Genomic DNA, 22,653 nt, shown 5'->3' with positions numbered 1-22,653 from the left:
CGAACCGGCTCCGTTCGGTTGGAGGCCCGCTGCAGGCACAGAGCCCGCGGCGCGTGCAATCCTCCTCCCCCGGCCTCGGCCGCGCCTTCCCCGCCCCACAGCACCTAACGCCGGCGCGCGCACCCCGCCCTCCTTCCTGCGTACGCTCTCTCGACTTGCCCACGCGCGCTCCCCGAGTCCCATCCTCGCTCAGGCTCGGGCGTGCCCCGCCCTCCGCCCAGCGCGTGCCCACACGGCCCGCGCGCACGCGCGCTCCGCCCTCCCTGCTGCCTGGCGCGCGCTAGCCCGCTGGCCCCGGGCGTGCTGTGGGCGGGGCGCCGCGCTGACGTTGCCCGGGATGCGGGCAGGTTCCGCCGCCGCCGCCGCCGCCGCCGCCTCCGCCGCCGCCTCTGCCGCCTTCGCCTCGCCTGCCACCGGGGTTTGTATGAAAACACCGGGCGGCGGGCGGCGAGGAGTCCGCCGTTCTTCCAGAGAGCAGCCTCTGGTGCTGCCGACGCCAAGCCGGGTGCTGCGGCTCTGCCCAGTCCCTGCCAGCGCCCCGTCCTGAGCCGGTGAGCGCCCCGCCGCCGTCCGGGCCAGCCGGCCCTCCGCTGCGGCTTTCCCGCCCGCCCGCTGCCTCTCCGCTCTCCCCCGGCCGCGGCTTCCCGGTGGCGGGAGAAGCGGGAAGGAGCGACCCTGGGCCCTCCGCGGTCTGCGTCCTGGGACCCCGCCGCCCCTCACCTGACAGGTTGTGTAACGCGTGTCTCTCGGGGGGAGTGGACCGGAGCTGGAGGGAAACCCCTGATGGTTTTGGGGCTTTGGCTGGTTTCTGGAAAACGCTCCACCTTGCCCCCACCCGCGGCCACTCTGTGGCCCCCGCCTCAATCCCCGGCAGAGGGTCCTCGACGCAGTTTTCGGGCAGAGGCGGCCCCTGTGCCCTGCCCTTTCTCTGGGGCTGGGAGCGCCGGTCACCGCGGTGCAGCGCGGAGCAGAGCCGAGGGGCGGCGGGCCGGGGGAGGGCGCGCGCCCCGCCTCCCCACCCATCCCGGCACCCACCCCCTGGGTGTGCCTGGCTTTGCGGTGGGGTTGGTGTGGTGTGATAGCGGCGGTGGCTAGATTTGCTTCTTTTCAGGGGGTGGTTTGGCCTGAAGTGTGTTCTCTGTTTACAACTTGTCGCCTTTTGGATTTGATTTGAACCTGAATCAGATCTCCCTAGATGACAGTGCAGAGTTTCCTTAGAGCCTTCCTTCCTGAGTTGCGGGCTCTTAATTAGTATTCAAGGACTCCTGCAACCCCAGCGCCAAGGCATGCTTATCTCTACGGTTGTTGTTTCCCGCTTGTACCCGTTAAGCCTCTTACTAGTACCAGTGCAGTTTTGAATCGGTTGGTTTCCTGGGCATTTACCCATTATAGAATGGAGTTTTTATACATCTTAGCATAATCGATGTGAATGTTGATAATTTAAAGGCCATTTCTTGTTTTAATACAGCTTGCCATTTCTTCTTTTAATATAGCTTGCTCAGTTCAGTGCTTGAAGGTCTAGCGCTGCTGATGACCTAATGCATTGTAACACTTAGCGGATTTTGTGTGTGTGTGTGTGTGTGTGGCAATGTTAATTCCTTGTGGGTGTTTTGTTTTTCTTCAGGTGTTGAAAATTGTAGCAGTGTTTAATTATAATGCATGACAATTTGCAGTGAGAAAGGACACGAACAGTCTTCTTGATCACTCATTTTCACTTTTATGTCTGTGTTGTAATCTTTATGTAAATCGAGTTATCACTTTCTTTAGTAACCTCTGAGTTCTTCTTATAAATTGTCTTTTTTTCCTGAGAAAACTAGAAAGTTATTTTCGTAATAGTGTGGTGGAATGTTTTCAGTTCAGTAGACTAAAAAAGTAGTAGTTTATTTAAGGCACTTTAAATGGTACCTATTTCAAAACGTGCCAAATACTAATCAAAACCAAACAGAACCCTGGGAGATCTATAAATATTTCCTATAATTGCTGTCATTAGTCCTGAAATTGCTGTGAGATAGCCATGTCTTATCTACTTATTTTCTTGTTGTAATATGACTTCTTTAGTTTCCCATTACACCTCGCTTGAGTTAGGTTCTACAATGAAGTTAAAGATTCATTTTTAATGACCTCAAAACTCTGCCTTGAATTAATTGCTTCCACATTACTTAGAACTGCAGTCTCACTTCGAACTCTGAAATGAAGGGGATAGATTTAGAGTTCCTCTTGTTATTAGCCAACACTGCAAAATATTTAAGTGTTTTAATGTAATTTAAGCTTTTGTAGAAGCAATTTTTATAAAGCTTTTCGTGTTGACTTGAATTGAGGCATTATTATTCTCTATGGAACAGTTTAGCTAGACTCCTATATAATAATGGTTTTTTATCCGCAACAGTAGAGGGAAAAGAGATCTAAGACTTTTGAAATTACCTAATTTGTATTAGATTCTACATTTTGGAGTTTTCAATAAATCTTCACAGTATTCACCTTCCAAAATGTACTCCTGCTTAAGGTCGCTCAGTACTTGGAAGTTGAATAGTGTTTGAGTAGTAATGGATGAAACTGTCAGAGGGCTTTCTCCAAGTTGGGAGCCTCCCTTACTTAGGCAGTGGGTCTTGATGTGAATGACAGAAGTTGTTTAGAGTGGACATGGGACTTTAAATTTTATATTTTATTCTTGGTTACTGTGCCTCTGTACTATAATGTAGTGGCTAGGGAGTTGGGCTTCATAGCCAGTCAGGCTGGGTTCTAATCCTGGCTTTGCTTGAGGAAAGTTATTTATCCTCTTTGTGCTTCAGTTTTCTCAATTCCAAAAATGGGGGTAATAACGGTTATACCCTTAAGATCTTGAATATTAAATGAGTTAATACACATAAAGTTCTTAGTCCACAGTGCCTGGCATGTAAATATTACTGCTACTGCTTTTCCTCACTTTTCCAAGGGATCTAGTAAGCTGAAGAAGGACTTTAGCCTGATGGAGCATTATTACTGTAGAATAATTCCACTGTGACCCATTTGCTCCTTTGGGGCTAAATGAGAGCTTAGTCTCACTATCCTGCCTTGGAAGCATGTAATTTAGTTTTAAATAGAACAGCTAGACCCTGAGCTGGGTGCCCTGTGATGCTGCTGGAGAGGTGCTGAAGTATCCTTGTTTGTCCCTTCTGACAGAACCTTGGATTGTCTCCCTCGTGGTGGTGGTGACCGCTATTTTAATCACCTGTTTTTGAGTTTGTGATTGCGTGTTTCTTTGACTGTCATGTCCTGCTATCAAAAATATCTATCAAACTATTAATAGGTATATATGAGTTTATCTGATCAAGATATTGTATGATGTTTCCAGGACATACAAAATCACTTTCATCTATGCATTCTTTTGTTTTCTTCTTTATTGGTGTTAGTGAGTGAGGTTAGTTTTGATTTGACATTGTATTCCTTTTCAGCTTTCATGTAATTTTTCTCAAAGTTTTTTTAAATTAATGATTTTATGTACTTACTGTTCTTCATTTGCAGGGATCTGATATTAATACTCAGTTCTTTAAATCTGTTGTTTTCAAACTTTTGGTTTTAGGACCCTTTTAAATTCTTAAGAATTATTGAGCACCCCAAAGAGCTTTTGTGGATTATGTCTGTAGTTACTGTATTATAAATTAAAAAGATATATATAAATTTTATTAATTCCCTGAAATATGACAGTAATATGTTAATATAAGCTTTTTTATTGAAAAATAAGTATTTTTCAAAACGAATAAGGCAATGAGAAGAGTGGTTTTGGTTTACATTTTTCTCTAATGTCTGGTTTAATAGAAATATCTGGATTCTTCTATCTACTCCTGCATTTAGTCAGTCTGTTGGCAATATGTTTTTTGGTTTGAAGTATATAGAAGGAGAAATCCAGCCTTACATAGCTAATGGCTGGAAAAGGGAGGGAGGCATTTTAATAGTCTTTTCAGATAGTAATGGATTTTCTTGTTTGGTATTACATCACAGCTCAACATGTGTTAGTTTTTTAGTTATTTGCAATGTGGAATCTGAGATCATATCAATGGACTTTTTTCATAATGTTCTATTAAAATCCCTTGGTCTGAACTTTGAATGGATCTTACATAACTATGCCTGAATTTGTAACATCATGCCATGGTCCTTTTTAAGTATTGGTTCAGTTATGCAGATCTTCCAAATGTTGACACATTTCGTATGTTACTAAAAAAATCACATTTGTTCATATCACCACTTATCCTGTCAGAAACAAATTATTGGGAAGCTGTCCAGGTCATGACCTGATTGATGGTGGATATGAGTTTTCCAGAAATCTGATTTTTGCTTGAAAGCTCAAATTTTATCATTGGCAAGAAATATGACTGCCAGTTGTTTCCTAGAAGTGACAAGCAGATTTTGTTCATCTCTGAGAGAACCTCTGCCAAAATATGTAAGTCTGAATAACCGTAGTCATTCTTTCAAGTAAAAAAAATTTTTTTTTTTTTTTTAAGATTTTATTTATTTATTTGACAGAGATAGCAAGAGCAGGAACACAAGCAGGGCGAGTGGCAGAGGGAGAAGCAGGCTTCCCACTGAGCAGGGAGCCCGATGTGGGGCTTGATCCCAAGACCCTGGGATCATGGCCCTAGCCAAAGGCAGATGCCTAATGACTGAGCCACCCAGGCGCCCCAAAAATGGTGTTTCATGAAAAAAAGAGGCTAGTGTAAGCCCTCAGTTCAGTCATACAAGTACTTTACCTTGAGACAGCCGTCAGCTATTATAATTCAGTATGTGGCCAGAAATTCTTCATGTGTACTTAATATTGTCACATAGTATATTTAAAAAGATGTATATTCAAGGGCTGAGATTTAATAAAATAATCTTTACTATTTTTTTGAAAGATTTTATTTATTTGAGAGAGAGAGCAAGCGAGCAAGCGAGCGAGAGAGAGCACACAAGTGGGGGAGGGGTAGAAGGAGAGGGAGAAGCAGACTCCCCGCCAAGCAGGGAGCCTGATGTGGGGCTCTATCCCAGGATCCCTGGGATCATGACCTGAGTCGAAGGCAGATGCTTAACTGAGCCACCCAGATGCCCCTTGAAGGACATTCTTAAGTGAAAAAAGGTTGTTGTTTTTCTTTTTTTTCTTAATAGCCACTGGTACTTCATGGTGAAAAATATAATGACTAATAGTGCAGTTTGGTGCCAGTACCATAAGTTGTTCCAAGATGCCAGAAATATTACACATCTTTGCTTTTTGTACTATTAGTATAAATGTTAATACAGTTAAAAGGGTTAATGATATTTTAGTGTTATTATGAAAATAGTTTTGACCTTGTGGACCCCCTAAAAAGGGGTCAGGACCCGAGGGGACCGTGGAACACATTTTGAAGACTTCTGGTATAAATCAGCTGATTCCTACCAAACTTTGATAAGGAAGGGAAGTGGTAGTGACAATCACTAGTCTGTTTTTGCTTCAGATTTTTGGGCTCCAGTAAAGGCCTTCTTGAATTTTTTTTTTTTAAATCCCAATAAAGGTTATTCACAGAAAGTTGAGGTTTCTTAAGGGTTTTAGTCAGGTGCTGATACAGGGGAACTATAGTGTTAGTAATCTGAAATTACACTATCTAAAACCAAAAAAATTTGGGAGTACATATCTACACAAATGTTCAAATCTAATATTGGGGGGTTTACATATTAGACAAATAGTGAACGCATAATGTGAAAAGCTCAACTGATACTGAGCTCTTAAGCTAAAATAAGCATTTTAGCTTCCCTTCTTAATTTCTATTCATTTCTTATCTGTTCATGCTGAGGATGAACCATCCTAAGGAGAGGTACCCAGCACTTGCATTCCTTGCCTTACATGTTACTTTAGGGGGAAAATGATTTAAGATTATGAAGATTATAAGGATATAGGTAACATGGGGAATAAAAGTAATAAGGTTTATGAAGGATTTATGATAGAATAATGGTAATAAAAATGTGAACACTGCCTGCATATGAGTTTAATGAATTGAAAAGGATACTACTTTTGACAATAATTTTCCAGATTTATTAATTTATTGTAGGCACAGTTTCTAGTTGCATGTAGGTAGAAGTGATGATGGATAAATGCAAGACAGCAAACCTCCGTGATGAGCTTCTCTCCTAATTACAAAGTAAGAGAATTTGACTCCCAAGTGATCTTTGAGGCTTCCTACAACTCTGGAGTTCTGGGTTTTTTTCTTTGCCTATAGAGAATGTCTTTTTCATTTGTTAATTCCATCTCATCAATCTTAATTTGTGTTTTCATTTGAAACTTACTTTTCCCAATTCTTTTTTTTTTTTTTTTTTTAAGGTTTTATTTATTTGACAGAGAGAAAGACAGCCAGAGAGGGAACACAAGCAGGGGGAATGGGAGAGGGAGAAGCAGGCTTCCCGCGGAGCAGGGAGCCTGATGCGGGGCTCGATCCCAGGACCCTGGGATCATGACCTGAGCCGAAGGCAGATGCTTAATGACTGAGCCACCCAGGCGCCCCACTTTTCCCAATTCTTAACATATTGATTTATATTCATATTTTTGGTTCATATTTTGATTTTAAAAAATTTACTTTTAAAATTATGGCTATATATATAATATAAAAATTGCCATTTAAACCTTTTTTTTTTAAAGATTTTATGTATTTATTTGACAGAGAGCAAGAGAGAGCACGAGCAGGGGGAGCGGCAGGTAGAGGGAGAGGGAGAAGCAGGCTCCCCGCTGAGCAAGGAGCCCAAAGCGGGGCTCGATCCAAGGACCCTGAGATCATGACCTGAGCCGAGGGCAGACGCTCAACAGACTGAGCCACCCAGGCGCCCCTCATTTAAACCATTTTTAAGTATGTAGTTTATTGGCATTAAGTACATTCACATTGTTGTGCAACCATCACACCATCCATCTTCAGATTTTTTTGGCTTGCAAAACTGAAACCTTGTACCCATTAAACAATGACTCCTCATTTCCTTCTTCCTGTAGCCCCTGGCAACCACCATTTTACTTTCTCTCTCTATGAATTTGACTGCTTTAAGTACCTTTTATGAGTAGAATCATATAGTATTTGCCCTTTTGTGACTGGCTGTTTCATTTAGCATTGTCATCAAGACTCATCAGAATTTCCTTCTTTTAGGGCTGAATAATGTTCCATTGTTTGTATATACCACATCATCTGTCAGTGGACCCTTGGGTTGCTTCATCAACCTTTGATTGTGAATAATGCTGCTATGTACATGGTGTACAAATACTTCTTCGAGACCCTGCTTTCAGGTCTTTTGGGTACATATTCAGAAGTGGAATTGCTGGGTCATATGGTAATTCTATTTTTAAGTTCTTGAGTCACAACCCTACTGTTTCCATAGCAGCTGCACCATTTTACATTCACACCAACAGGGTATGAGGGTTCCAATTTCTTCACATCCTTGTAAACACTTGTTTTCTGTGTGATTGGTCTTTTTTTGGGCGGAGTGGTGGTGGTGGTGGTGGTGTGTGGAGTCATTCTAATGGGTGTGAGGTGGTAGGTATCACATTGTGGGTTTGATTTGCATTTATGCTGCTGAATTTTGTTTGCTGCTATTTTGTTGAGGAGTTGTACATCAGTGTTCATAAAGGATTATTGATCTGTAGTTTTCTTGTAATGTCTTTGTTTACCTTTGGTATCAGGGCAGTGCTGGCCTCATAGAATTAGTTAGGGAGTATTCAGTTTTTTGGAAGAATTTGAGAAGGATTGATGTTCTTTAAATGTTTTGTACAGTTCACTAGTGAAACAATCAGATCTGGGGCTTTTCTTTTTTGGGAAGTTTTTGATTACTCATCCAATCTCCTTAATAGTTATGAATCTATTCAGATTTTCTGTTTCTTTTTGTTTAATTTTGGTAAGTTTTGTGTTTCTAGGAATTTGTCAATTTCATTTAGGTTACTCAATTTGTTGGTGCACAATTTTTCATACTATTCACTTAAAATCCTTTTTATTTCTGTAGAATCAGTAGTAATGTCTTCACTTGCTTTCCTGATTTTAATAACTTGAGTCTTCTGTTTTTTCTTAAGTTTAATAAAGGTTTGTTAATTTCATTAATCTTTTTAAAGAACCAATTTTTTTAGTTTGATGATTTCTCTATTTTTCTATTCTCTATTTTATTTATCTCTGCTGTAATTATTTTTTCTTTCTGCTAGCTTTGTGTTCTCCTTTTTCTAGTTCCTTAATTTGTAAAGTTAGGTTGTTGATTTGAGATCTTTATTTATTTATTTATTAAATTTATTTGAGATAGAGCGAGAGAGAGCAAGAGAGAGAGGGAGAGAGAATATGAGTGGGGGAGGGGCAGAGGGAGAGGGAGAAGCAGGCTCCCCTCCCTGAGCAGGGAGCTTGATGTGGGGCTCCATCCCAGGACCCTGGGATCATGACCTGAGCCAAAGGCTCAGGCTTAACTGACTGAGCCAGCCAGGCGCACGCCCCACCCCTCCTTTTTTAAATTTATTTTTTTAATGTGCTTATAGCTGTAAATTTCCCTCCTAGCACTGCTTTTCTGTATCCCATAAATTTTGGTATGTTTTGTTTTCATTTATCTCATTTCCCTTGATCTTTTCTTTGACCTATTGGTTGTTAAGGAGTGTGTTGTTTAATTTCCACAAATTTGTGAATTTTCCAGTTTTCCTTTTCTTATTTATTTATAACTTCATCCTGTTGTGGTTGGAGAAGATACTTTGTATAATATCTATCTTTTAAAATCTGTTGAGACTTAATTTGTGGCCTAAAAGATGGTCTGTCCTGGAGAATGTCCCATGTGCATTTGAGAAGAACATAAATATTCTGTTATTAGGTAGTGTTTTATATGTGTCTGTTATCTCTGGTTGGTTTATAGTGTCGTTCAGGTCCTCTATTTCCGTATTTATCTTATGTCTGGTTGTTCTATCCATTACTGACAGCGGGTATTGAAGTTTCCAACAATTACTGTAGAACTGTTTTATCCCTTTAGTTCTGTCAATTTTTGCTTGTTGTATTTTGATGGTCTGTTATTAGGTATGTGAATGTTTATAAGTGTTTATCTTCTTGCTCTCTTGAACCTTTTATTAATAATTAGTGTCCTCCTTTGTCTCTTATAATCTTTTTCAACTTAAAGTCAGTTTTGTCTGATGTTAGTGTAGCCACCCCATATCGTTTTTGGTTACTATTTGCATGGAATATCTTTTTCTGTCTTTTTACTTTCAACCTATTTGTGCCTTTATATTTAAATGAGTCTCTTGTAGAGAGAATATTGTTGGATTATGTTTTTTAAATCCATCCTGCCATTCTCTGCCTTTTCACTGGAAGTTTTAATACATTCACATTAAAGTAATTACTGGTAAGGAGTAACTTCTGTCATTTTGCTATTTGTTTTTTATATGCCTTATGACTTTCTGAGTCCCTTGTATCTTGTATATTTTGATTTTTGTTGGAGCTGAATTTGGCTGTGATACTTTCCTTAAAAAACAAACAAAACAAACCTTTTTAGTGGGTCAGTCATAGGTTAGAGGCAAGGAAAATGTGTGTTTCAAGGCAAGAATTTTAATTTGAAATATCATCTATATAGACTTAGGAATTTTGGCATTTGTTTAAATCTAAAAATAGTTGGAATATGAGTTGAGGGAAGTGTTATATTAAATAAATTATTATTATTTAGTTAGATTGAAGTGTGGTGTGATTCTGCTTACCCAGCAGTAAAACCTTATTATTTGTAGTATAATTAAAACATCACATAGCAAATTAGACCTTCTATAAGTGCTGAAAGATCTTTGTGGGGCAGTGTGTGAACTATCCAAACTTGTGTTTTTAATGAGGATCCTGACGAAGAAAGGAAAAGGTATAACTTTTATAGGTTTATTCTTACCCACAGTTTTTTGGTAAAATTAATGACAATAATGTAGGTGAAATAAATTTGCCTGTTTGCAGATTGGGCTAAAACATTCATAAAGTACAGTTGACCTGTAAACAACATGGATTTGAACTGTGTGAGTCTACTTATCTGCAGGTTTTTTTTTTATTAATACAGTATTGTAAACATATTTTCTGTTCCTTATGATTTTATTAATATTTTCTTTTCTTTAGCTTACTGTATTATAAGGATCCTGTATATAATACATATAATGCAAAATATGTGTTACTTTGACGATACAGTATATAATACGTATAACACACAAAAATATGTGTTAATTGTTTACAGTATCGTTAAGATTTCTGGTCAGTAGTAGGCTATTAATAGTTAAATTTTGGGGGAGTCAAAAATTTTATGTGGATTTTTGAGTGCATGGGGGTCTGTGTTTGCCCCAATCTCGTGTTGTGTAAGAGTCAGCTATAATCATTGAATGGCATATGAATAAGGTAACTGGATGAAAATGTATACCTTAATAATAGTAATTTAGAGTAGGTTAATGTTTATGGATGTATAGATTAGTATATGCAGAGTATGTCCAACATAAGTATTTCTCTCTTAATCTAAATGGAAATAATCTTTATATGCCTTTTGCTGTTATGGAATGTTATTCCTCTTTCTTAGACAACAGATATTATTTACCTCCTTCCCTTAAAGTTTCTCACTTTTCCTTCAGTAATGTTGCCAAAGATATGGTCATATTCTTTGGGATTTTTTTTTTTCCAATAATCAGGATTTACAGTTTTCCATCACATTGACACAACTGGTGTGGGGGAATAGTAGCTTCTTCACGTTCTTAAGAAGTGATTTCTTCTTTTCAGATCATGAAACAATTAGAGAAAACTGACAAAAGATGATGCTTTTTCAATGTACTTGTTTCCCACTTCCCCACAGTAGAACTGACTACCCAGATCTGTAACTGTAGTCTTCCCTTAGTTGTCCACATCCACTCCAACAAGAATGTCTAATTTTTAACAGCAAAGGTAATCATTGTTGACTAGAGCAGAGCAATGTTTTCCCAAAGTTTTTAAATAGTGGAAGCTTTTTGCCTAATGATATCTTGTAGGGAGGCCCAGTTGTGAACAGATGAAAGTACAATAATGAAGTTGTTCTGGTTTATTGGGAATAGGACCAAGTTGTTTAAACAAGGCAGGTCAGAAGGGAATTATATTTCCTCAGATTGTATTTAAAAGATTTAGGTTGGACTTTAGAGTGAATAGTATATGTTTCTTTGCATTTTTTCTAATTTTTTTTAGCAGTTTGATTTGAAATAAATTAAAAACCATGTATATTTGAAGTATTTATATATTTAGAATATAGAACCTTAATTTTAAGGTGTGTGTGTCACAGTTTCATGGCTTGTGTGTGGAATGAAAATTAGGACAACTTATATTTATGACATTTAATGCCTTGTGTGTGTATGCATACTTACTTGGCTGATGATCTTGATTTTAGGCTTAAGCCTGTGAGAGCAGAGCTCTTCAGTTTTGATTCCCTGGGCTCTGGAACTAGCTCTAGTTGAGAGGAAAAGATCAGAAGAATCTAAAAAAATTCAGAAAATCCAACATTTTTACTTTCCTTGAGCTAGGGTATATTATATAAAATTGCTTGGTTTTCCTTGTATGTGGGCTAGGTTGAGCAAGTTGATCTTGCTTGTATGATTTTCTGCTAAGGTCAAATTCCCACTTATATCTAGTTCAAGCCATCTTTATATTAAAAAAGTCAACTCACAAACATTTTCCCCCACTTAAGGAAATGTATACTGTGGATTTTTATGTACAGCCAGCAGGGTTTGTTTTTGTTTTTGTTTTGTTTTGTTTTTTAATCTCTGCAGGATGAATAACTTAGAATACATTTCTTAAAGACCCAGGTGGGTCTGTAGTTTTGCTTTTGTGTAAAAGGATGTTATATTTTATCATGGAAATCAGGTGCTGAACTACAGAGGATGTAAGCCCCTGACCCTGATTTAAGGATGGGTTGAATTAGAAGGTTCTGGTAGATACTAAGGTTTTTTTTGTTTTTTGTTTTTTTTTAACAGCTTTATTGAGATATAACTCACATACTGTACAATTTTCACTTTACAATATGCAATTTAGTGTCCTTTAGTATATTCATAGAGTTGTGCAACTGATGTAGTTTTTGGAATGTTGGTGTTGGTGGGGTCTGGAGCTGACGTCCAAGAAAGAATTCTTGAGATGTTTCTTTGGTGCAAAATGGTGGTTTCATTAAAGCACGGGGACAGGACCCATGGGCAGAATGAGCAGCAGCCTGCTGCAGCTGAGGCTCCCTGATGCTGGGGGTGGGGGTGGGGTTGGGAGGAGGAACTGATTATATACCTTGGGGTTGGGGGACATAAAGATGAGGGAAGTTGCAGAAGGACTTTCATATGCTAAAGAAGACTCACAGGATCCTGGAGGAATGTTATAATCTGCCTTTCCCAAGTATTAGTCAATGGGCTGCAGGTAATAAGGACATTTAATTTTATCTACATTTTCTTCTGCCTTTGTTTCCCACATCACAATTATAACCACAGTGAATTTTAGAACATTTTTATTGCCCCCAAAAGAAACTCCACATCCTTTTAGTGTGTCCCACCTCCTCCAACCCATTGTCTTCTAGTCCTAGGTAACCATTAATCTACTTTCTGTCTGTATAGATTTACCTATTCTGGATATTTCATATAAATGGGATCATATAATGTTGTGGTGTTTCATGATTGGCTTCTTTTACTTAGCATAATATTTTCAAAGTTCGTTCATGTAGCACATATCAGTACTTTGTTTCTTTTTATCTCTGAATAATACTCCATTGTATGGCTATACCACATTTTCTTTATCCATTCATTGGTTGGTGGATGTTTGGGTTATTCCCACTTTTTGGTTATGAATAATGCTGCTATGAACATTTATGTACAGATTTTTGTGTGGACGTAAGTTTTCATTTCTTTGGGTATATACTTAGAAATGGAATAGCTGAGTCACATGGTCACTTTATGTTTAACCTTTTGAGGAACTGCTAGATAGTTTTCAAAGCAGCTGTACCATTTTACATTCTCATCAGCAATGTATGAGGATTCTAGTTTTTCACATCCTTGCTAACGCTTGTTATTGTCTGTATTTTATTATAGTCATTCTAGTGGGTGTGAAGTGGTATCTCATTGCAGACTAAGTTTTTAAGTAGTGGTTAAGCATAACAGCAGTGATAATACTCTAAGATGGAGTTAATATTACAATTAAAGTATTTAATAGGCTGACATAGGACTATAATCATCAGAAGCCATTCTTAACCCTGGCTATGCATAATTAGTATCACTTACTAATTAAAAAAAATGTCATAGATTTATCTAATCTTTGAAGGTATTGTATGATTTTTTCCCACAAATTTCTTTATTGAAAAAGAATTGAAGTCTGAGTTGCAGAGAACAGAATTCACTCTAGATACCTTAAGTAGAGAGGGCTTATTTACTTTAGTGTACTAAATAGTTTAAAGAATTATTGGGATGTATCGGTCTGGGTCCAATCAGGAAATAGAAACCACACGGTAATTTAACAGGGAAAAATTATGTAAAAATGGTTTGGCTATAACAGGGATTAGAGAATTGCTTTATCAGCAAGAAGTAAAGATAGCTCTAAAGAATAGCGGAATAGTTGATATGAAGACCACTTACTACCCCAAGGGCTGAGATAGAGTGGGCCCCTCCCCCCACCGAAGACTTGTTGGAAAGGGCAAAGTCAAGATTGGAAGGGGCAAGGTTAAGGCAAGTAGGTGTGGTGTGACACTAGTGGAATTTCCTGCGTGTTCGCCCACTAGGGTACCAGGGAAAGCTGTTCACAGGGAGAGGTCTCACCAGAGGCACTCTGCTACAGAACAGCTTAGGCTCCTGTTGGAGAAGTTGCATGTCCTGCAGGAACCTGGTGCTGTAGAAGCCATCCTTGTTGCAGGAATAGGGCCCAGAGAAGCCTTGCCTGCTGCAGCCAAGTGAATACCCTGGAGCCAGGAAGCAAAATCCTTTTCCTCTGCAATTTCTTTCCAGTGCCCTCTTGACAAAGCTTTATTTCTTGCCAGCTGGCAAAGAAATTAGTATTTTAAGGGCGCAAATCCATTTTCACAGAGCAGGCAAAAAGGTTGAATTTGGAGATGAGGGCAATAAATCAATATCTGGCACAGGTTTTAAGTGGTTTACAGAATTGTTTAGAGATTTAAAGAGAGAGATTCTAGGTTGAGCTCTAAGCAACAACTCCCAAATACCCTACGTAAAACTGAGAAACCAAGGGAGATACTGCCTCTTTTATGATTAAGAGATTTCCTTTCTGTGAAATTGCTTCTAGATCTTCATTGCTAGAACCACACTGATGTTTTAAATTAGGAAACTGTTGCCTCCACAACTGGGGATGCTTACAGCGCTCGGCATCTGGCCCAGCTTCTTTCAAAATGTCTACTGTTAACGAAATTCTCTGCAAGCTCAGCTTGGAGGGTGATCGCTCCACACCCCCAAGAGCATATGGGTTGGTCAAAGTGTACACCAATTTTGATGCTGAGTGTGATGTTCTGAACATTGAAATAGCCATCAAGACCAAAGGTGTGGATGAAGTCACTATTGCCAACATTTTGACCAACTGCAGCAATGAACAGAGACAGGAATTACAACTGAGAATATGTACAGTTACAGGTCAGGCCATGCTAGCCCTGAGTACCAAGTCGGTGACCAGGGTGCCCATATGTAGTTCAAGAAATATGCTTTTTGTTTCTTTGTGATATGTGAAGACTTCTAAAGTGCAGGGTCCAGAGCAGAGGCCCCTCTTGCCCAGGTCTAAGGGACTGCCCCTATATTGTTTCCTGTCCTTGGCTACAAACAGAATTATGATAAACATTGTCATTTTTTTCCCCTTAAGGACCTATGAAGAGTATCTCTGAGATACATACTCAGGAGTCAAATTGTTGGGATATAAAGTATTTTTAATTTCACTGAATATTGATTGCTCTCTACAACAGCTATACTAGTTTATACTCCCTTCTGAAATAATAAAGATTTTCTCTGTTATTTCCTGCAAATATGTCATTTTCAAAACCAAAATGATACCCATTTTAGTTTGAACTTCTCATTTGTCTAGTTTGGTACTGATCTATTGGCTGAATCTCTTAGGCAAGATTGTCTAACCGGTAACCACTCACTTATACCAGCATCTGAGTCTTATTTCTGCATCCTTCATTGAGTTAATATATTTGTTTATCTAGAGCACAGACTTTAGCAAACTATTAAGAACTATTCCAGGCATTGGGGGACCCAAAGACAAATGAGGCTTAATCCCTTACACTCAAGGACCTTGGAGTCTGGAAGATGTAATAAGAAAACTACTCTAAGACCTTGTAGAAGTCAAGATTTACTGTCATTTTCACTTGTTCTTTTACAAATTAATTAATCCTATCAAAATAAAGAAAGTTAGGTTAATCTGAAAATACATATCTCAAACTCTCACTTCTAATCATGTGTTTACTTGATAAGAGCACATAAATGATACTTTGCATAATCCTTTCCTGAATCCTTGTGACATGCTGGAGAGCATCAAAAGGGAGGTCAAAGGAGACCTGGAAAATGCTTTCCTGAACCTGGTCCAGTACATTCAGAACAAGCCCTTAAATTTTGCTGACCAACTCTATGACTCCAAGAAGGGCAAAGGGACTTGTGATAAAGTCCTGATTAAATCTTAAAAAAAATTTTTTACAGTAATCTCTGCACCCAACATGGGACTCAAACTAATGACCCTAAAATCAAGAGTCACATGCTCTACTGACTGAGCCAGCCAGGTGCCCCTATAAAGTCCTGATTAGAGCCCTGGTATCTCTCACAGTGAAGTGGACATGTTGAAAATTAGGTCCGAGTTCAAGAGAAAGTATGGCAAGTTCTTGTACTACTGCATCCAGCAAGACACCAAAGGCAACTACCTGCAAGTGCTGCTGTACTTGTGGGGATGACTGAGGCCCATGATGGCATAAGCGTCCAGCAGTGGTGGTGCTTTGTTTCTAGCTAACAGTTCCAGAAAATAGCTTGTGACCAACAGTCTTTGAGGATGACGTTAGCATTGCCCCCTCCTCCTCTTTATTTCAGTTGCCTAAGCATGGCCTGCCTGTCATGTCTAGTCTCTCCTATTAGCCAAGGAAATGAACATTCCAAGGAGTTGGAAGTGAAATCTGTAATGTGAATCAGTTTGCCTCTTGTGTACCATGTCATAAACAGGTGAATAACTGAATTTTTACTTTATAAAAAAAATAGTAAGATCAGGAAACTGTGGTGGTCAGGAGGCTATGGTGATCAGGAATGTCCTGCTATACTTACTAGCTTAGAACCACAGTGGACCAGGACCTGTTGTGGTCTGCACCAGCCCTGCCTACTCATCTTTCTCTTTCTTTGTACCCTGAAGGGTCCATGAAATAATTTTCAGGTCTCAGGGAATTTCTCCATAAAAATTAGAACATCTACAGCTGGGATATTAGTGTGAAGAGAAAGTTGAGATATAATTGTTTTTTGATCACCTATTCAGTTCATTGGTGAAGGAGGGATCTTCTGTCTTAAATAGTATGAGATGGCTACTACCTGACATTGACCAGATGATATTAACAACAGTTTATTAGTCATATATTCACAATTGGGGAGTGGAGGATACGGCATGTCTCATGGGGCTTGCACTTGGGAAGAGAGTGAACCAGTCACAGAGGCCATGGCAGGCAGGCTTTTTAATAACAAAAGGGTGAAGTAACAAGGACTACTACCCTCACGGGAGGATGTGATTCCTTTGAATAATTCTCAGGGCTGACAGCTTGAGGACTGAATGGATGGAGTGTAGCTGGTTCAGCTGATGGTGGAACTAGCTGGGTGAAGTCTTTCGTGCTAGATGGGAGTACATATGGCAAGACATTAGGCCTTTGGGGCCCTGTGAGGCTCAAAGCTGGTGGGGCAGCATTTGAAATTTTAGGTCTATGTAATAGTACTCCAGTGATGATTGTTAATGCTCTTTTGAAAGAGAGTATTTTCCTGTGCATGTGAATCTCTATCCCCCTCCCCCCGCATAAAGGATATAAGCTCTAATGTGAGTTAGTAATGCAGGTAGGAAAAACAGGTTTTCCATTTCTTAAATTTCCCACTTTATATAAGTAGGCCTAGGAGTCTTACCACAGATTTTTACTACACAAGATATTAATAAATTATGGCTTGTCGTATATGATGTATACAAGAGTAGTTTTATTTTTCTTTATTTAAAGCACACACAAAAAAACTTTAGTGAACCTTACATGAAAAGTAAATAGGTAGTTAAACTTACCTTACCATTCTGGAAACTATTGTTTTTCCTTTTCATGATTTTTAAAAACCTCATATGGTGAAGATAATAAATTTCTATTAAATAACTGACTTCAGCTAAAATGGGATTCAGTTTTTTTTTTTAAAGATGGGCTTGGGGTGCCTGGGTGGCTCAGTTGGTTAAGCGTCTGCCTTCGGCTCAGGTCTTGATCCTAGGGTTCTGGGGTTGAGCCCCATGTTGGGCTCCTTGCTCAGCCCTCTGAGAAGCCCTCCTGCTTCTCCCTCTCTCTCTGCCTCTCCCTGCTGCTCATGCTCTCTCTCTTTCTCTCCCTCAAATAAATAAATAAAATCTTAAAAAAAATAAAGATAGGCTCGATGGACTTAATTTAAATAAATAATGTAAGCTAATTTTTTATAATTTTCTATTGTGGTAAAACAAAATTTGCCATTTTAACCATTTTTAAGCTTTTGATTCAGTGGCATTAATTTTAATTACATTCACAAAGTTGTGCAGCCATAACCACTATTTCCAAAATTTTTTGTCACTGTAAACAGAAACTGTAATTATTAACAGACTGTGATTATTTCCTCTTGCCTCTAGCCCTTGGTAAACTTCTAATCTACTTTATATCTCTATGAATTTGCCTATTCTAGATATTTCATATAGGTGGAAGCATATATTCTTTTGTTTCTGGCTTATTTCACTTAACATAATGTTTTCAAGGTTCCTATTATAGTGTATATGGAACTTTGTTCCTTTTTATGGCCGAATAGTATTCCATTGTATTTGTATATCACATTTTGTCTGTTCATCTGTTAGTGGACACTTGAATTGCTTTTGCCTTTGGCTATTGTGAATAATGCTTCTATGAACATTAATGTACAATTATCTGTTCAAGTCCCTGTTTTCAATTCTTTTGGGTGTATACTTATTTACCATTTTTAAAATTATAGACATCCTAGTTGGTATGAACTAATACTGTGATTTTGATTTGCATTTCTCTAATGACTAATGATGTTGGGCATCTTTTCATGTGCTTATAGGTCATTTGAATATTTTCTTTGGAGAAGTGTCCTTTGCTCATTTAAAAAAAAATATTTTTAATTAATCACACCCAACATGGGGCTTGAGCTCAGAACCCCGAGTTGCATGCTCCACCGAGCCAGCCAGGTGACCCTCAAGTCCTTTGTTCATTTTTAAATTGAGTTATCTTTTGGTTGTTGAATTGTCGGAGTTCTTTATATATTTGGCTATTAAACTCTTATCAGATATATAATTTGCAAATATTTTCACAGAATGGAAGTTCTGTGTTTTTCACTTTCTTGTTAATGTCCTTTGATGCATAAAATTTTTAATTTTGAAGTCCACTTGGTCTTTTTTTCTTTTGTTGCTTGTGCTTTTGTCGCTGTCACTGAGAATCTCTTGCCAAATCCAAGGTCATGCAGATTTATCTCCATGTTTTTTATTGACCCATTTTCAGTTAATTTTTATAGTATGGTTTGAGTACCAGCTTCATTCTGTTACATGTGTCCAATTGTCCCAGCAATAGAATGGACTACAGGCATACTTCATTTTATTGTGCTTCACTTTATTACGTTTTGCAGATACTGTGTTTTTTATAAATTGAAGGTCTGTGGCGATGCTGCATCTAGCAAAACTATCAGTACTGTTTTTCCAACAGCATTTGCTCACTTTGTGTGTTTTGGTAATTCTCACATTATTTCAGACTTTTTAATTATTTGTTATGGTGATCTGCGATCATTGATTATGACTTGATGAAAGCTTAGAGGATGGTAGCACTTTTTTAACAATAAAGTACTTTTTAATTAAGGTATGCACATTGTTTTTTTAGACGTTGTGCTATTACACACTTAATAGACTATCAGTATAGTGTAGGCATAATTTTTATATGCACTGAAAGTGAAAAAAAGTGAAAAAAGTGAAAAAAATCGTTTCACTTGCCTTACGATGATAATTGCTTCATGACAGTGGTCTGTAACTGAACTTGCAATATCTCTGAGGCAGTCTCATATTCTTTCTTCACTAAGTGGACTTGGTACCCTTGCCAAAAATCAGTTGGCCATAGATGTGTGCATTTATTTCTAGACTTTAATGTATATTCTGTTGGCCTGCTTTTCTCTTTTTGCCAGTACCACTTTAAATTGATTCTAATTAATGTTATTTACAATGTGAACATTGACAGTGTCAAATACCAAAGTTACTAAAAACCATAGGTCAAAATAATATTAATAAAAATTGAGCCTAAGACATAATTTATACCAGAGTTTGGGAAAAACTCAAACTTTTTTTTTTTTTTTAACTAACTTGAATGAGGTTCAAATATAGGTCCAGAAGTTATAAATGATTATATGTGTTGATTTTTTTATGAAAAGGCTTTATACAATAAAATTGTTATTTTTTAAAACTAAAAGAATGAAGTTTATCTCCCATATGAAACTTGTTTTTGTTTTCTTTTGAATGTTTTCTATGTTGAACTTGAAATAACCATTCACAGATTTCATTTTCAACTGACAAGATGATTTCTTCCTTGCTCTTGATACTTCTTAAAAAATATTTTTTACATGAGAAGTCGAAAACCTGTAGCCATATGTTCATTACTTTCCTATGATTTCCAGACAGTACTCTTTCATAGAAATCCAGAAATTTTTTAGGGACAGATCAGTAAATCTCATCTTGAGTGTGTAATCAGACCACAGCACATAAAATTCTTCTTCCTCAAAGTCAAGTTCTCAGCCTTAGCAGAATATTCAGAGAAAGGGTCCCTCATTCCTTCTTATATTTGTTTGAAAATAAGAAAATCCTGTTTAATTTTGCTTTTTAATTTTATTCCTCTAGGTCAGCTAGACTTGAGATCTGTAGATACCCCTTTTCACTATCAAATCCAAGCAGCAATGGGAGCAATTTTATGATTTTCTTTGTCACATGATTTTTTTTCCCAAGAATCTTGTCACTTGAAGTAAAAATATTTTCTCTAAGGTATGTAGAGAGCTGTTCACTTGTTTCATGTGATAACAAGTGTTTGCTAAGTTGGCTAGTTTCAGTAGCCATACTTTGTCCTCCAAGCACTTAGCCTACTGTGTGAAAATACTCTGCACTTTACCTTTCAGCTCAGACAGCCTATTGAGAACTCTTCATCCACTAAGCCACTGGACTTCTGCATATAGTGGGAGATTTATATGCTCTTTGTTCAGGTTGTAACATAGTTCTTTAAACACTTTTGAGTGAACAATTTTTGTTTAATGAAGTTAATCCTTTTTTGTAGTTTCAAATAGAACTTTTTTCATTTCATCTCCCAGAGCTTTTGACAGTAGCACCTCTTTATGAAGAAAACACTGTGTTGTGAAGTCAGCTTTTCTTTCTTTTTTTTTTTTTTTAAACAAGAGTGACAGATCTTCACATGGAGCCAGCTATTGATGGGACTTTGTCAGTACAGATGTCAACAGTGTTCTTCAAGACACACTTTTGTTTCTAGAAAGGAGGACAAAACATTAAATATCCTGTCCTTCGTTGGCTTTGGGCAGTACTCTAGCAAAAAAAGTTTTGATTTCACCATTTTCAAATCTTACAATATTCATAAATACATAGTATGTATGGAATATAATCTTAATATAGTTGGCAACCTCTGTTATCAGTCTAGTTAGAGAAACTTATTTTTCTCTTTATTATGTGCGTATTTAAAATTACATGACATATCAGTATGTTACTGTTAGTTACTGTTAGTGTACTGTAGAACTTTAAAAATTTCTCTTCAGGCATCTCATATAAGCATTTTATTTTATTTTTTAAAAGATTTTATTTATTTATTTGGCAGAGAGAGAGAAAGAGGGATCATAAGTAGGCAGAGCGGCAGGCAGAGGGAGAAGGAAAAGCAGGCTCGGAGCCCGTCATGGGGCTGGATCCCAGGACCCTGGGATCAAGACCTTGGACAAAGGCAGACACTTAACTGACTGAGCCACCCAGGCACTCCTGGTACAAACATTTTACTAAGCATAATTTTACTTCTGGCCTCATTAGGGTCTTAGTAATTGGGTGGCTTTCCCTTTTCTGGTCAGTAAGTTCTGCTACTATATAACTTGTTACCTCAGCCTTTTCATTGTATGTAATTTTTTTTTTTTTAACAAAAGGTTTATCATGTTTGTTTTGAGATTCCAGTAGTATCTTTAACTTGTCAGACAACTTACAGTTGCATGCTTTCTGAATATTGCTGGAGCCATGCTGCACTTGAAAAGTGGTTTTCCACAGCCCACATAAAATGGAGTATGACAACTAGAATTACCAGCCCATGTATCAGCCCATTGATAAGTATTTTTTTTTTTCAAGATTTTATTTATTTGAGAGAGCACGAGCGGTGGGGTGGGGCTGGGAGAGGGAGAAGCAGACTCCCCGCTGAGCAGGGAGTCCCATGCAGGGGTCGATCCCAGGACACTGAGATCATGACCTGAGCCGAAGGCAGACGCTTAACTGACTGAGCCACCCAGGTGCCTCTGATAAGTAGTTTTCACTGTAAAGATGGGGTTTTGTTTGTGTGTCTCTTGTTGTGCTCGTTTAGTGAAATGATTCACAAGATACAATTCTTCATTACTAATCTTACCAGATTAGGGGAGGTAACTTGAAAGGGAGAAGCTGGTGTTCCTTAGCCTACCATCGTCCCCCTGTGCCATGCAGCCTCCAACTATGAAGGCAAACTCTAACCAAATGACCTGGTCCTACTGTGCACTGTCACATATGGCTGGTTTGGGTTTTTTTTTAAGCTTTTATTTATTTGAGAGAGAGAGAGAGACAGAGCGAGTGAGCAGGAGTGGGAGGAGGGGCAGAGAGAGATGGAGAAGCAGATTCCCTGCTGAGCAGGGAGCCTGACGTGGGGCTCGATCCCAGGACCTTGGGATCATGACCTGAGCCGAAGGCAGATGCTTAACCAACTGAGACACCCAGACACCCCCTATATGGCGGATTTCTAATACAATCATTAGTTACTGTGAATGCCGCCATTGCTTGGTGCACAAAAGTAAAAAAGAAAAGAAAATTTTTTACCCCAGTGGTTACCTCTCAAAGAATTCTAGCAACAGCTTATGAGAAACCCTGGACTAGCCTCTGGGACCTCTGCATGCATTGCTGTCCAAGAACCGAACATGTATGTGTCTGTGTTTGCCTGTGGAATCAGGCATCCTTTCAGTCTTCTAAGTCTCTCCCAAATGCTGAGATCGAAATTGGTGGATTTAAGTCACAGCTGGAACTCTAGCTGTAGGGGAGTCTGGGAAGTGCTTTTTTTTTTTTTTCCTTAAAGCTTTCAAGTTCTTATAGTAGAGGAAGGCACACTAGATGGAAATTGGGATAGATATTGTATGCCCGTATACCATATATTCCATGTTGTTAGATTTTTTAAAATGAAGACTTTTTTGCACATTTGTGTAGTAAAATTTTCTCAAAGCAAGTCTTTAAAACTTTGGTTTGT

At 38.5% G+C, this 22,653-nt stretch overlaps 1 protein-coding gene across 4 annotated transcripts in view; it reads left to right on the top strand.

Moving 5' to 3' along the window:
• The first annotated feature begins 370 nt into the window (after positions 1-370).
• AGTPBP1 (ATP/GTP binding protein 1) overlaps positions 371-22,653 on the top strand; it is a 184,481-nt gene continuing 162,198 nt past the window's right edge. For 3 of the 4 annotated variants that reach the window (XM_035024409.1, XM_035024407.1, XM_035024410.1), the window contains exon 1: positions 371-551. The gene's annotated coding sequence lies outside the window, so the exon portion shown is untranslated. Of the gene's footprint in view, positions 552-632; positions 728-22,653 lie in introns of those variants that run through there. The other variant, XM_035024408.1, reaches the window with a different exon arrangement.

The sequence above is a fragment of the Mirounga leonina genome, unplaced genomic scaffold, assembly GCF_011800145.1.
Source record: "Mirounga leonina isolate KUSES-001 unplaced genomic scaffold, KU_Mleo_1.0 Mir_179, whole genome shotgun sequence".
Classification (NCBI taxonomy): Eukaryota; Metazoa; Chordata; class Mammalia; order Carnivora; family Phocidae; genus Mirounga; species Mirounga leonina.
The sequence above is the reverse complement of the archived record's forward strand: the minus strand, read 5'-3'. Positions and strand labels throughout refer to the sequence as shown.